This window comes from Primulina eburnea, chromosome 4 (assembly GCF_022965805.1).
Source record: "Primulina eburnea isolate SZY01 chromosome 4, ASM2296580v1, whole genome shotgun sequence".
Classification (NCBI taxonomy): Eukaryota; Viridiplantae; Streptophyta; class Magnoliopsida; order Lamiales; family Gesneriaceae; genus Primulina; species Primulina eburnea.
The window spans coordinates 8,080,707-8,092,482 of record NC_133104.1 but is presented as its reverse complement, the minus strand read 5'-3'; the positions used below and the strand labels follow the sequence as shown (position 1 = coordinate 8,092,482).

The following is an 11,776-nucleotide window of genomic DNA, read 5'->3' as shown; positions in this document are numbered from 1 at the left end:
ATTTTTTACTTTTTCACAACAAATAAAATATATTGGAAGGTGATATTTTTAGTCTTATATATTTTATTTAATCAATTATGATGTCGTATGCTTTTAGTTTTTTCCTTCTTAAAATTATGTAATTAAATGACTAATGTTATTGTTTAATTTATATAATTACATGGTTAAAAAAATCATTGTGACATTTATGTTTGTTTATCAATGTAATTATTAAATTTTAACAATGATATTAATAATTTAAGTGCAAATTTGAAAAAAAAAATACATATGTCCATCTTTGATTTAAAATTCAGTACCTAGATGATTTTTTTGACAAATCAATACCTGACAATACTACAAACTTAATTTTAACTCCCTACAAAGATATAATTTTTTACCCTTTTATTATTTAAATAAAGATATAATTTTATCCATCAAATTAATTATGTGTTTTCCATCTACCAAAGTATTAGCACCTATTATGGTGTTTCAAATACTTGATTTGTTATTTGAATACTCCAATATGTAAAAAAAATACTATATTTTCGAACAATCAACATAAATTCAATCATTGCTAGTTTTCATTACAATGGCTTATTCATATCATTTTATTTTTAAAAAAATATAGTTCATCACTCATCGTAAAATAATATTAAGTACTTATTTTGACATATAAAGTATCTATTTTGAAGTTTCAGATATTTGATTTGGCTCTTTAAATACTCCAAATGTGTAAGAAAATACTGAATCTTCGAACATCGCTATAAATTTAGTCATTGTTTGTCTTTTCATAAAAAGTTTATTTGGATTACATATTAATCTCATTTAATATTTTTTGTAAAAACAAAAAAACAAATTCCAAACTAAGCATGTAAATTTTAAAGCACTTAGTTGTACTTGAGAAATACCTATTTTGAGTTTGCAAATACTTGGTTTCGTAAATGACATACTCATAATATGTATTAAAATACTGGATATTCGAATAGACAACGCAAATTCACCAAGTATTGGTATTTCAATGGAAAATGCATTTGGATGACATACTCATCTCATTTAATATTTTTTTGTAAAAAAGGCAAATTCCAAACTAAGCATATAAATTTTAAAGCACTTAGTTGTACTTGAGAAATACATATTTTGAGTTTGCAAATACTTGATTTCGTAAATTAGATATTCACAATATGTATTAAAATACTGGATATTCAAATAGACAACGTAAATTTACCAAGTATTGGTATTTCAATGGAAAATGCATTTGGATGACATACTCATTTCATTTAATATTTTTTTGTAAAAAAAAAAAAAAATTCAAATAAGCATGAAAATTTTAAAGTACATAGTTTTACTTGAGAAGTACCTAATTTGAGTTGACAAATACTTGATTTCTTAAATGAGATACTCATAATATGTATTAAAATATTGGATATTCGAATAGGCAACGTAAGTTCTCCAAGAGTCCAAATGTTGATATTTCCATGGAATATGTATTTGGATGAGAAGTGCCTAATTTGAGTTTGTAAATACTTGATTTGATATAAGAGATACTCATAAGTCATAATATGTAATAGAATTTTAGTGCAGAATCATAGATTGATTGTCCCACTATAGGCCACATTTTTTGGAAGAAACCCGCTGGAAAGCCATCTGGCCCGGGTGCTTTAAATGGTTCCATGTCGAAAAGTGCTTGTTTTATCTCTTCTATCAAGAATGGTGCATTTAGAGTAGCTAAGTTGGCTTATCAAGAATGGTGCATTTAGAGTAGCTAAGTTGGCTTCTGACAGTAAGGGGAATTTACCTTTTTCCATAGTAAGGTCATGGCAGTTCGCTCCCGATTGGAATAGGGAATTTACCTTTTTCAAACCCGGAGCTTGTTAGCCAATTCAGACCGATCAGTTTATGCAATGTAAGCTACAAAATACTCACAAAAACTATGACTAACCGTCTAAAACACGTGATGCCCGTCCTAGTGGGGCCTTATCAAAGCAGCTTCGTCCCAAGCCGCCAAATTTCCGATAACATAATTATTTACCAAGAGGTGCTTCACTCAATGAGGAAAAAATCGGGAGGTAAAGGTTTTATGGCCATAAAAATTGATCTGGAGAAAGCAGATGATAAACTCTCGTGAGACTTCATTAGAGACACAATAAATGAAGCTGGCTTCAGTCAGGAATGAGTCAGAAACACCATGTCTTGCATTGAAACTCCTAGACTATCGATCTTTTGGAATGGAGAGCAACTGGAATGGATCAAACCAGGGAGAGGAATTAGACAGGGTGATTCGATATCACCATACATCTTTGTGCTCTGTATTGAGAGGTTAAGCCACCTAATCTGCCAAGCATTTGAAAATGGCCACTGGAAAGTTATTAGACTCTCTAGAAATGGGCCTCCCTTATCGCACCTATTATTTGCAGATGACGTAGTCCTATTTGCGGAGGTGTCAAACGATCAACTGATACTTATTATGGAGATCTTAAACAAATTCTGCTCTTGTGCGGGAGAGATAGTGAACTTCCAGAAATCACACATATTTGTATCTAAAAATGTGAACAACACAGTGGCTACTAATCTATCCTCCATCTCAGGGATCCCACTAACGACTGACCTTGGCAAATACCTGGGAATGCCATCCATTCACGGCAGAGTCACTAGCAACATGTACAAGCAAGTTCTAGACAGAATAAAAACAAGGTTAGAGGGATGGACAAAAAGGTATCTGAGCTTCGCGGGACGCCAAGTACTAGTGAAATCCGTGCTTAATGCTATTCCCCTCTACTCCATGCAAACAAGTCTACTACCCCTGGGAATCTGCTCAGAAATCGAGAAAACGATCCGAAATTTCTGTTGGAATATTTCATGTTCGCAATCTTGATTTTGATGTTAACAAAACTTGTTATTGTATTTCTAACATATTTACTCAAGTGTGAAGTTGCAAACACAAGAAGCAAGCTGAAACTGAATTCTACACAAACTGAATTTCTGGCAAGCTTCGGTGTTTGGATGATATCTATTAAATGGATGATTCAAATGACATTCCGCCCATCGGACTGATCAGAAAACTCAATTTGGAACAAGTCGTATCTCACGTCAGTTGGGGAATAGGATGTTATCATGGTCTAACTGATCGCTCAATTACCGAACTGAGTTTGAGCAGCTGCGGTATTTTGGTCATATCTCTCAGCTCGGTTATCGAAACGAAGCGATTCAGTATGCGTCGGAAAGATAAGACGAAGATCTACAAATCAATCTCAGAAGTCAAAGTCTGAATCGAAGTTTAAGATGCTGATAAATGACGATGAAGTTACTGGTTCTGCACAAACTGAAATCAGCTAGGCTGATTTCAGCCAACCAGCTGAAACTGAACCAACTGAACCAGCTACTGACCAGTTGACCAACCAACTGAACTGAACCAGTTGCTGACCAGCTGAACTGAACTGAACCAGCTGCTGACCAGCTGAACTGAACTGAACCAAACCAGCAGTTGACCAACTGAACCAGCTGCTGACCAGTTGAACTGAATGACCAGTTGAGTTGACCAGAGTTGACCAGTCGGGAAAATGCCCAGCAAGCTGAATTTGACCGTTGCAATCTCGAAAACAGTACAGAAACTTTCCAAACGGTCATATTCTTGTGTCTAACGTATATATCATTGTTGGGGCTTATAAATACAACATCTTGATGATCAAACAAGAGCTTTTGAAGTGGATTCAAAGCATGGGCAGTTAGCATGAATATATTAGCTAGTTGAGAGCACAAGCTCTTGTGTGAGGATACATTTGAGATGTGCAATGTAAAAGATAAATTTCTCACACACACAATCACTCACACATATACGAGAGAGTTGAGCTTACAAGTTTAGTTGAGTGAGTCTTTACACAAAGACGTAAAACATTGTGTTTGTAGTCTTTGCATATGATACATTAAACAATATGCTGATTGAGAGGTGTTGCCTACAATCTTGAGTGCTAGGAGTTCTAGTTGGGTGCTGCCCTTCCGGATCGGGTTTGTACGAAGAGTTGTATGAATCAAAGTCTTCTAGTGAATTCTTCCCAAGGGGAAGAAGGGGTGACGTAGGAGTGTTTGAAATCTCCGAACATCCATAAACAAATTCGTGTCTATTTGTTTATTGTATTTATTTATCATTTTCACTGTTTTTATAGATGCATTGTTGAAGCATTTTATGTGTTCTTCAAATACCAAAATATTGCATACCAAGTGTTTGATAAAATACTTCAACCGAAAATCTTTTTACTCTTTCAACTTGCATATATCTTAAATGGTTTACAAAATATTTAATCGGTTTCTACGAAGGATTATTTCGAGTGTCTTCCGCTTGGTTTGAAAACCAAACTCGATTTAATTCATTGGTGTTCAATATTTCAAGAACCAAGCTATTGTAGCTCAACGGTGATCCCCCTAACCGATCCTATCAATTTCCTTTGGGGTGGAAGCAATGGAGAGCGCAAATGTCACCTTATCAAATTGGAAACAGTAACAAAGCCTTAGGAGTTAGGAGGTTTGGGAATCAGAAGAATGCATCCTATGAACCTAGCATTCATGACGAAACTAGGTTGGTGATTAATGGAAGAGCAAGGGAATCTTTGGGTACAGGTACTGAATAATAAATACATACGCAGTGATTCCAACACCATTAAGCTCCAATCAATCAGAGGAGCATCCAATGCATGGCAAGGCATCTCCAAAATTAACCATCTCCTGGAGAAGCGAAGAAAAAGAGTACTAAGAAATGGTAAATTTATCTACTTCTGGATTGATAAATGGATAGGAAATGAACCGTTGAGCCTGTCCTTACTCAGCAACATTGACTCGATGGAGAAGGAAAAAAAGGTGTATGATTACTGGATCAAGGGAGAAGGCTGGAATTGGGAAGAGTTACACGGGAAACTACCTACTCATGTGGAGAATGAATTGGCTGGGTACATGATCCAAGAGGAGGAGAACATGGAGGACATCATTTGCTGGGGAAGAACCAAAAATGGGAAACTCACTATTAATTTAGCCTATGAACTAATCACGGACAAGGACAAGCAGACAAATGACACCTCGTGGGAAGCCATTTGGAAATTGGAAGTGCCTGCGAGGATACAAGCCTTCATCTGGAAAGTCTGACATGGAAAGATAATGAGTAATTCCGAGAGAGTGAAAAGGGCTTTACTACCAATGGGCTATGCATACAGTGTCAAAACGGCATGGAAGACGTCGATCATAATTTTCGTAAGTGCGAGGAAACTAGAAGAGTCTGGGATAGACTTATTCCCACTAAGAGCTTACTACAGAACCCGAATATCAGCCTAGAGAATTGGTTGCGAATAAATTTGGACATGAGAAGATAGAAAAAAATGGAAATAGAGTGGAACAGGGCCTTTGCAATCACGCTATGGGGAATTTGGCAATGGCGAAACAAATTGGTATTCAACGGCAAGAAAGTTGATGTAAACACCAAAGTGGAGTGGGTCAAAAACAAGGTATCAGAAATTAAAGCAGTATTCTCTTCGGAAAAAAGTCATGCCAAACAACAATGCAAGATATGACAACTGCATAGTTAGATGGACACCCCCTCCTCTAGGGTGGAAATCACTAAATGTTGTTGGAAGCTGCAACCACAAAACTCGAAAAGCTGGTGGAGGAGGTATTTTGAGGGATGAACTTGGGGACTGGATCTTGGGTTTTACCCACAACATTGGTTGGTGTTCGGTTGAGGAGGCAGAGCTTCGGGCGGTCCGCAAAAGGCTGGAATTAGCATGGAACTTGGGCTACAAGAAGATTGTACTTGGAATTGACTCAGCAAAGGTTGTGCAGTGGATGAAAAAAGAAGAAGTGCCTTGCTCATCCATCCACAACTTGCTCTCTACCTGTTTGAACATCTTGAATAGAGATTGGGAAGTCAGAATCAACCATATATACAGAGAACAAAACAGGGCAGCTGATTACTTTGCATCGAAAGCACCAAAGTACCAACGAGGATACAGAGATATCTGGACCCCTCCTACAGGAATAGAGGACATCATTGAAGAAGACAAGATAGGCATAGGATATTTCGAAAGAATGATAGTGCGCTAGTCGTACTATGACGGGTGACCCCCCTCTCTTGTAACAAAAAAAAAATGTAATAGAATACTGGATATTCAAATATGTAATGTAAGATAAGTGTTGGATTTTCATTGAAGATGCATTTGAATGACATATTCATCTCATTTAATATATTTTTGTAAAAAAAAAAAAAATTCTCAAATAAGCATGAAAATTTTAAAGTACTTAGTTTTGCTTGAAAGTACCTAATTTGAGTTGAAAAATACTTGATTTCGTAAATGAGATCCTCACAATATGTATTAAATATTGGATATTCGAATAGGCAACGTAAATTCTCCAAGTGTTGGTATTTCCATGGAATATGCATTTGGATGAGAAGTACCTAATTTAGTTTGCAAATACTCGATTTGGTACATGAGATACTCATAATATATAATAGAATACTGGATATTTGAATGTAAATTCACCAAGTGTTGGCTTTCCATGGAAGATTCGTTTGGATGACATATTTATCTAATTTAATATATTTTTTGTAAAAAAAAAAATTCTCAAATAAGCATGAAAATTTTAAAGTACTTAGTTTTACTTGAGAAATATTCATATTGCAAATACTTGATTTGGTACATGATATACTCATAATATGTAACAGAATAGTGAATATTCGAATATGCAACGTAAGTTCACCAAGTGTTGGTCTTTCTATGGAAGATGCATTTGGATGACATATTCATATAATTTAATAATTTTTTTGTAAAAGAAAAAAAACAAATTCTCAAATAAGCATGAATATTTAAAAGTACTTGATTTTACTTGAGAAGTATCTAATTTCATATTGCAAATACTTGTTTTGGTACACGAAATACTCATAATATTTAATAGACTACTGGATATTCGAATATGTAACGTAAGTTCATCAAGTATTGGTCTTTCCATGAAAGATACATTTGGATTACATATTCATCTTCTTTAATATTTTTTTGGTAAAAAAATTCTCAAATAAGCATTAAAATTTTAAAGTACTTAGTTTTACTTGAGAAGTACCTAATCTCAATTTGCAAATACTTGATTTCGTAAATGAGATACTCACAATATGCATTAAAATACTGGATATTCGAATATACAATCTTACCATGTAAAATTCATTAGGATACTTATTCATTTCATTTAAATAAATAAACATAGTTCATTATTCTCATGGACTAATTGGGAGATACATTATGAACATAGTTCGTAAATGAACTTGAAGTTTGCACTTTAAGCATATCCATCGATTATTGGATTAATGATTTATAAAATAATCATCAATATTAATTGACAATACTTTTTGATATTCATTGAATGACTTATTTGACAATTATATTTGTTTTACATAATACATATTGGTAATTATTCATTATACTTATTAGTGTTTTTTTCTTTATACTTATGAGTATTAATTTATAATATCATTAATATTCATTCACAATACTTGTTGGTATTCTTTAAATGACAAGGCAATACTTCATTTGATATCATCCTCATTAGTATTCTTTCATAATATTTATCGGTAATAATTCATTATATGTATCAATATTATTTCATTATACTTATTATCAAATTTAAGTTTTTAAAGGGTAAAATCAATTATCAGTGGAATCTAATTATGTAATACTTGTAATAATTTAGGTATCACATTTTTATTTCACGGATCTCATCATCAAAGGCAACTCAATATTGACTTCAAATTATATATTTTGACATCATCAAATAATCGAATTTGAGTATTTAAATGGTAAAATCAAGTATTTGTGGACTCGTATTATGTATTATTTGTAATAATTTAGGTATCACATTTTTACTTTACGAATGTCATCATCAAAGACCACTCAATATTAACTTCAAATTATATAATTTGACATCCCCAAACAGTTAGATATAAGTATTTAGGGAGTAAAATCAAGTATTTGCGAACTCGCATTAGATACTCTTTGTACCAATTTAGCTATAATATTTTAACTTCAGCAATTTAGATACTCTTCGTAACAATGCATCTTCCATGGAAAGATCAACACTTGATGAACTTACGTTGCCTATTCGAATATCCAGTATTTTAATATTTATTGTGAGTATTTCATTCAAGATATCAAGCATTTGTAAACTCAAATTAGATACTTCTCAAGTAAAACTAAGTATTTTAAAATTTCAATACTTAGTTGGGATTTTTTTTTTGTTTTTACAAAAAAAAAATATTAAATGAGATGAATATGTCATCCAAATGCATCTTCAAGTAAAGATAAATACTTGGTGAGCTTACGTTGCATATTCTAATATCCAGTATTCAATTACATATTATGAGTATCTCATGTACCAAATCAAATATTTGCAATCTCATATTAGGTACTTCTCAAATAAAAATAAGTACTTTAAAATTTCTATGCTTAATTGGGAATTCGTTTTTTCTTTTACAGAAAAAATATTAAATGAGATGAATATGTCATCCAAATACTTATTCCATGGAAATATCAATTCTTGGTGAACTTACGTTGTCTATTCGAATATATAGTATTTTAATACATATTGTGAGTAACTCATTTACGAAATCACTTATTCGCAAACTCAAATTAGATATTTCTCAAGTAAAACTAAGTACTTTAAAATTTTCATGCTTAGTTGAGAATTTGTTGTTTTTTTTAAATATTAAATGAGATGAATATATATCCAAATGTGTAGAACCCGTAACTTAGACTACGTATAAGCCATGCATAATTCCTAGCATTTAAATTTAAAATGAATTTTTATTGCATGAGTATTTAATTGCTTTTCTTTAAATTTATTTATTTTACGCAGTAGTGTAATCGTCATCTTTTCAGTATATAAGTGAGGCCGGACTGGAGATGGAGTATTGAGATAAATTAATAAAGTCATGTTTAATTATTTTATGCATTTTATGCATAATTCATGCATGATAGGATTTGCTTCACGAAATTTTAAAAGTTCGTGCATTAGAATTTTAAGTTGCATTTCACGTTCGAGCGAGGATCGGAGACCGGGGAATTTCCAGGAAAATTATTTTATTACATGATTTATTTTTATAAATTAAGTTAAAGCATTTTTTTTACTGTATTTTTCAAAAATGGGAAATTTTGGGATATTTTTATCCGCGGGACTTTATTTTTAACGGTACGCAAATTTTATCGAATCGGAGGATTTTTAATAGTTCGGCTAATATTTTCAAAATCTTTTCAACTCGAAATATTATACGGGAGTGTGTTTGGATTAAATGGACCCAATTTTAAGTCTATTGGGCCTAATTCTCTTTTAATCTTTTATTAAACAAAATTGGGCCCATTAACTAATTGTTTATCTATATAATTAGCACCTAAACACCATTAACCCTAAACCTAATCCCACTAAACAGCCGACACCTTCCCTCAGCTCCTCCCCTTCTCGGTTTCAGAAAATCCTAGCTGAAGGCCTCGTTTATTCACTTAGGCTTGCAAGAAAAGTTTTCCCGGTGTTCCCTCGATCTCGCTTCGTTCATCTAAGGCACGCTTTTACTCTTTTTCTGCATCATTCCCGTTATACTACTGATGTACATGTATTTATGCATTTAAACTTTCGATCCAGCACTGTATATGATTTATGCATTCGGTTTTTGAGGGTTCATGCTACCCTTAGTTGGATGCTCACGTTTTCATGTATTTCTGTGCAAAGGGCTGTGAGTTCGAGTTGTTAGGAGGCTGAAAACACTTCTGAGGTGTAGTCTTGGGGGCTCGATATGGTGGGTTTTGCTGTAGGTTGTCGGATCGAAAGTATGATGCAATGGGGGGCTCGGTTCTTAAGATAGCAGCGTGCGAGTGTCTTCCAGCAACGCAGGGACCTCTACGAGCCATAGACCTGACTTTGGTGGGTCTGATCCACTGTCTAAGAAGGCTCGAGTGCTGCTGGAACAAGCTCCTTAGCCGATCTAGTGTGGGTTAATAAGAATCGGCCACGGTAGTTTCCTTCGGGTTCTAGCGTTCAGTTTCGTTGTGTAGTTTGCATGGGGCCGGTTGTTTGGTTCTGATAGGTGGATTGGGGGCTGGTCTATGTCCTTGTTAGGTTGTCTCGTGACTGGTGCATCGGTGATTAGTTGTTGGAGGAAATTTGGGAAAAAAGGGTGCATGAAGTGGTGAATTGTGAATGGACCGAGAGCTTTGTTTTTATTCTAGAATAGTGGCCGAGAGTTTTGGGTCTAATATTATAGTATTAGGAGCTTTTAGTATTTTTTTTAAGTTATGGTAAAAGTCGTAGAAGAATTGGGTAAATTTTGGATTTATTCATATTAAAACCGGAACTCCGACCCGAGCTTTTAAAACGAATTAGATAAGTTATGATACGGGCTCGAGTTTACATCTAGGAATATTTTAAAAATGTTTCGGAATATTTTAAGGAGTTTGGTAAGCTTCGGGTCAATTTTAGAGGTCCAGGGTTGAAACGACAATTTTTTAGTTTCCAGGGGCAAAATGGTAATTTTGCACTCGGGGTGAGATTTTTGTCCTAGCAGCGCCCTAAGCACGAATCATAATATTTTTAAATGTTCATGCATCACGTTTGCGATTTTTTTTTATGCTATTATAATAATTATGGTGCATGCCTAATTTAAAGGAATTAAGTGAGGAAGTGAAGAGCACTCCGTCTCCGCCGCGCCGCGTCGTTATTTCGTTTGTTTTCGGTCAAAACAAACCAAGGCATGTTTATATCTTCTTTCACTCTTCAATCAAGCCATATAGATATTTTTAAATATCGCAAGTACATAATTTTAATACAAGATATTTCAGTATGCGATTTAATTATATTACGTGCATTAAATAGAAAATGATTATTTTTGAGATTTATGCGATATGGCTTGTGGTTCCTTCACTATGTGGGAGCATTATTTATACGGTCGCCAGTGACCGCTCAGTTCAGGTTGGTCCCACCCGGTCGCCAGTGACCGATCAGTTCAGGATGGTACCATCGGGTCTTCAGTGACCGCCAGCTCAGTTCCAGGCTCCCCGGTAGTCAATTACCGATCAGTTCAGCTTAGTGCAGTGGCCACAGGCGTAAAACATAATCTCAACAAAAAATTTTATCAGTTATTTCAGTACAGGGCTCCAAGGAGCAAATATTTTTACTGTGATTATCAGTTCAGTTATGCACGTATTATAATTGCTCAGTACAGATTATTTTCAGTATGCCTCATGACATGATATTTTACCCCATGCATATTTTTACTCAGATTTTACTCGTTACCTGCGATATATGCATGCTGAGTCTTTAGGCTCACTAGACTTGATTGTTGTAGGTACTGATGAGGTCAGGGCTGAGGGCGGGGACCAGTGAGCCAGCTTGGGTCGGCAGTAGTGGCACCCGAGGACCTCAGTGCAGCAGTGTTTATTTTATTCCGCAAACAAATTTTTATCAGTCATTGGACATTTTTTTAAATTGTTATTGTGGACAAACAATTATTTCATTCCGCTGCTTTTATTTTAAACATTGAACTTGATTCATCAGTTGGTTTTATGAGTAAGACCATTTAAGTTCTTTTAAAAAGAAAATTTTTAATTTTCCGCAAATTTTCAAGCAAGCAGTTTTAGGGCCGTTACAAAATGTATCTTCCATAAAAATACCAACAGTTGGTGAACTTACGTTGCTTATTCGAATATCCGGTATTTTAATACATATTGTGAGTATCTCATTTACGAAATCAAATATTTGCAAACTCAAATTAAAGTACTTCTCATTT

At 34.2% G+C, this 11,776-nt stretch overlaps 1 long non-coding RNA gene across 1 annotated transcript; it reads left to right on the top strand.

Moving 5' to 3' along the window:
• Positions 1-9,419: 9,419 nt before the first annotated feature.
• LOC140829761 (uncharacterized) lies at positions 9,420-11,571 on the top strand. Its single transcript, XR_012117520.1, has 3 exons — positions 9,420-9,555; positions 10,657-10,739; positions 11,336-11,571. It is a non-coding gene; the product is annotated as an uncharacterized lncRNA (long non-coding RNA).
• The last annotated feature ends 205 nt before the right edge of the window (positions 11,572-11,776 follow it).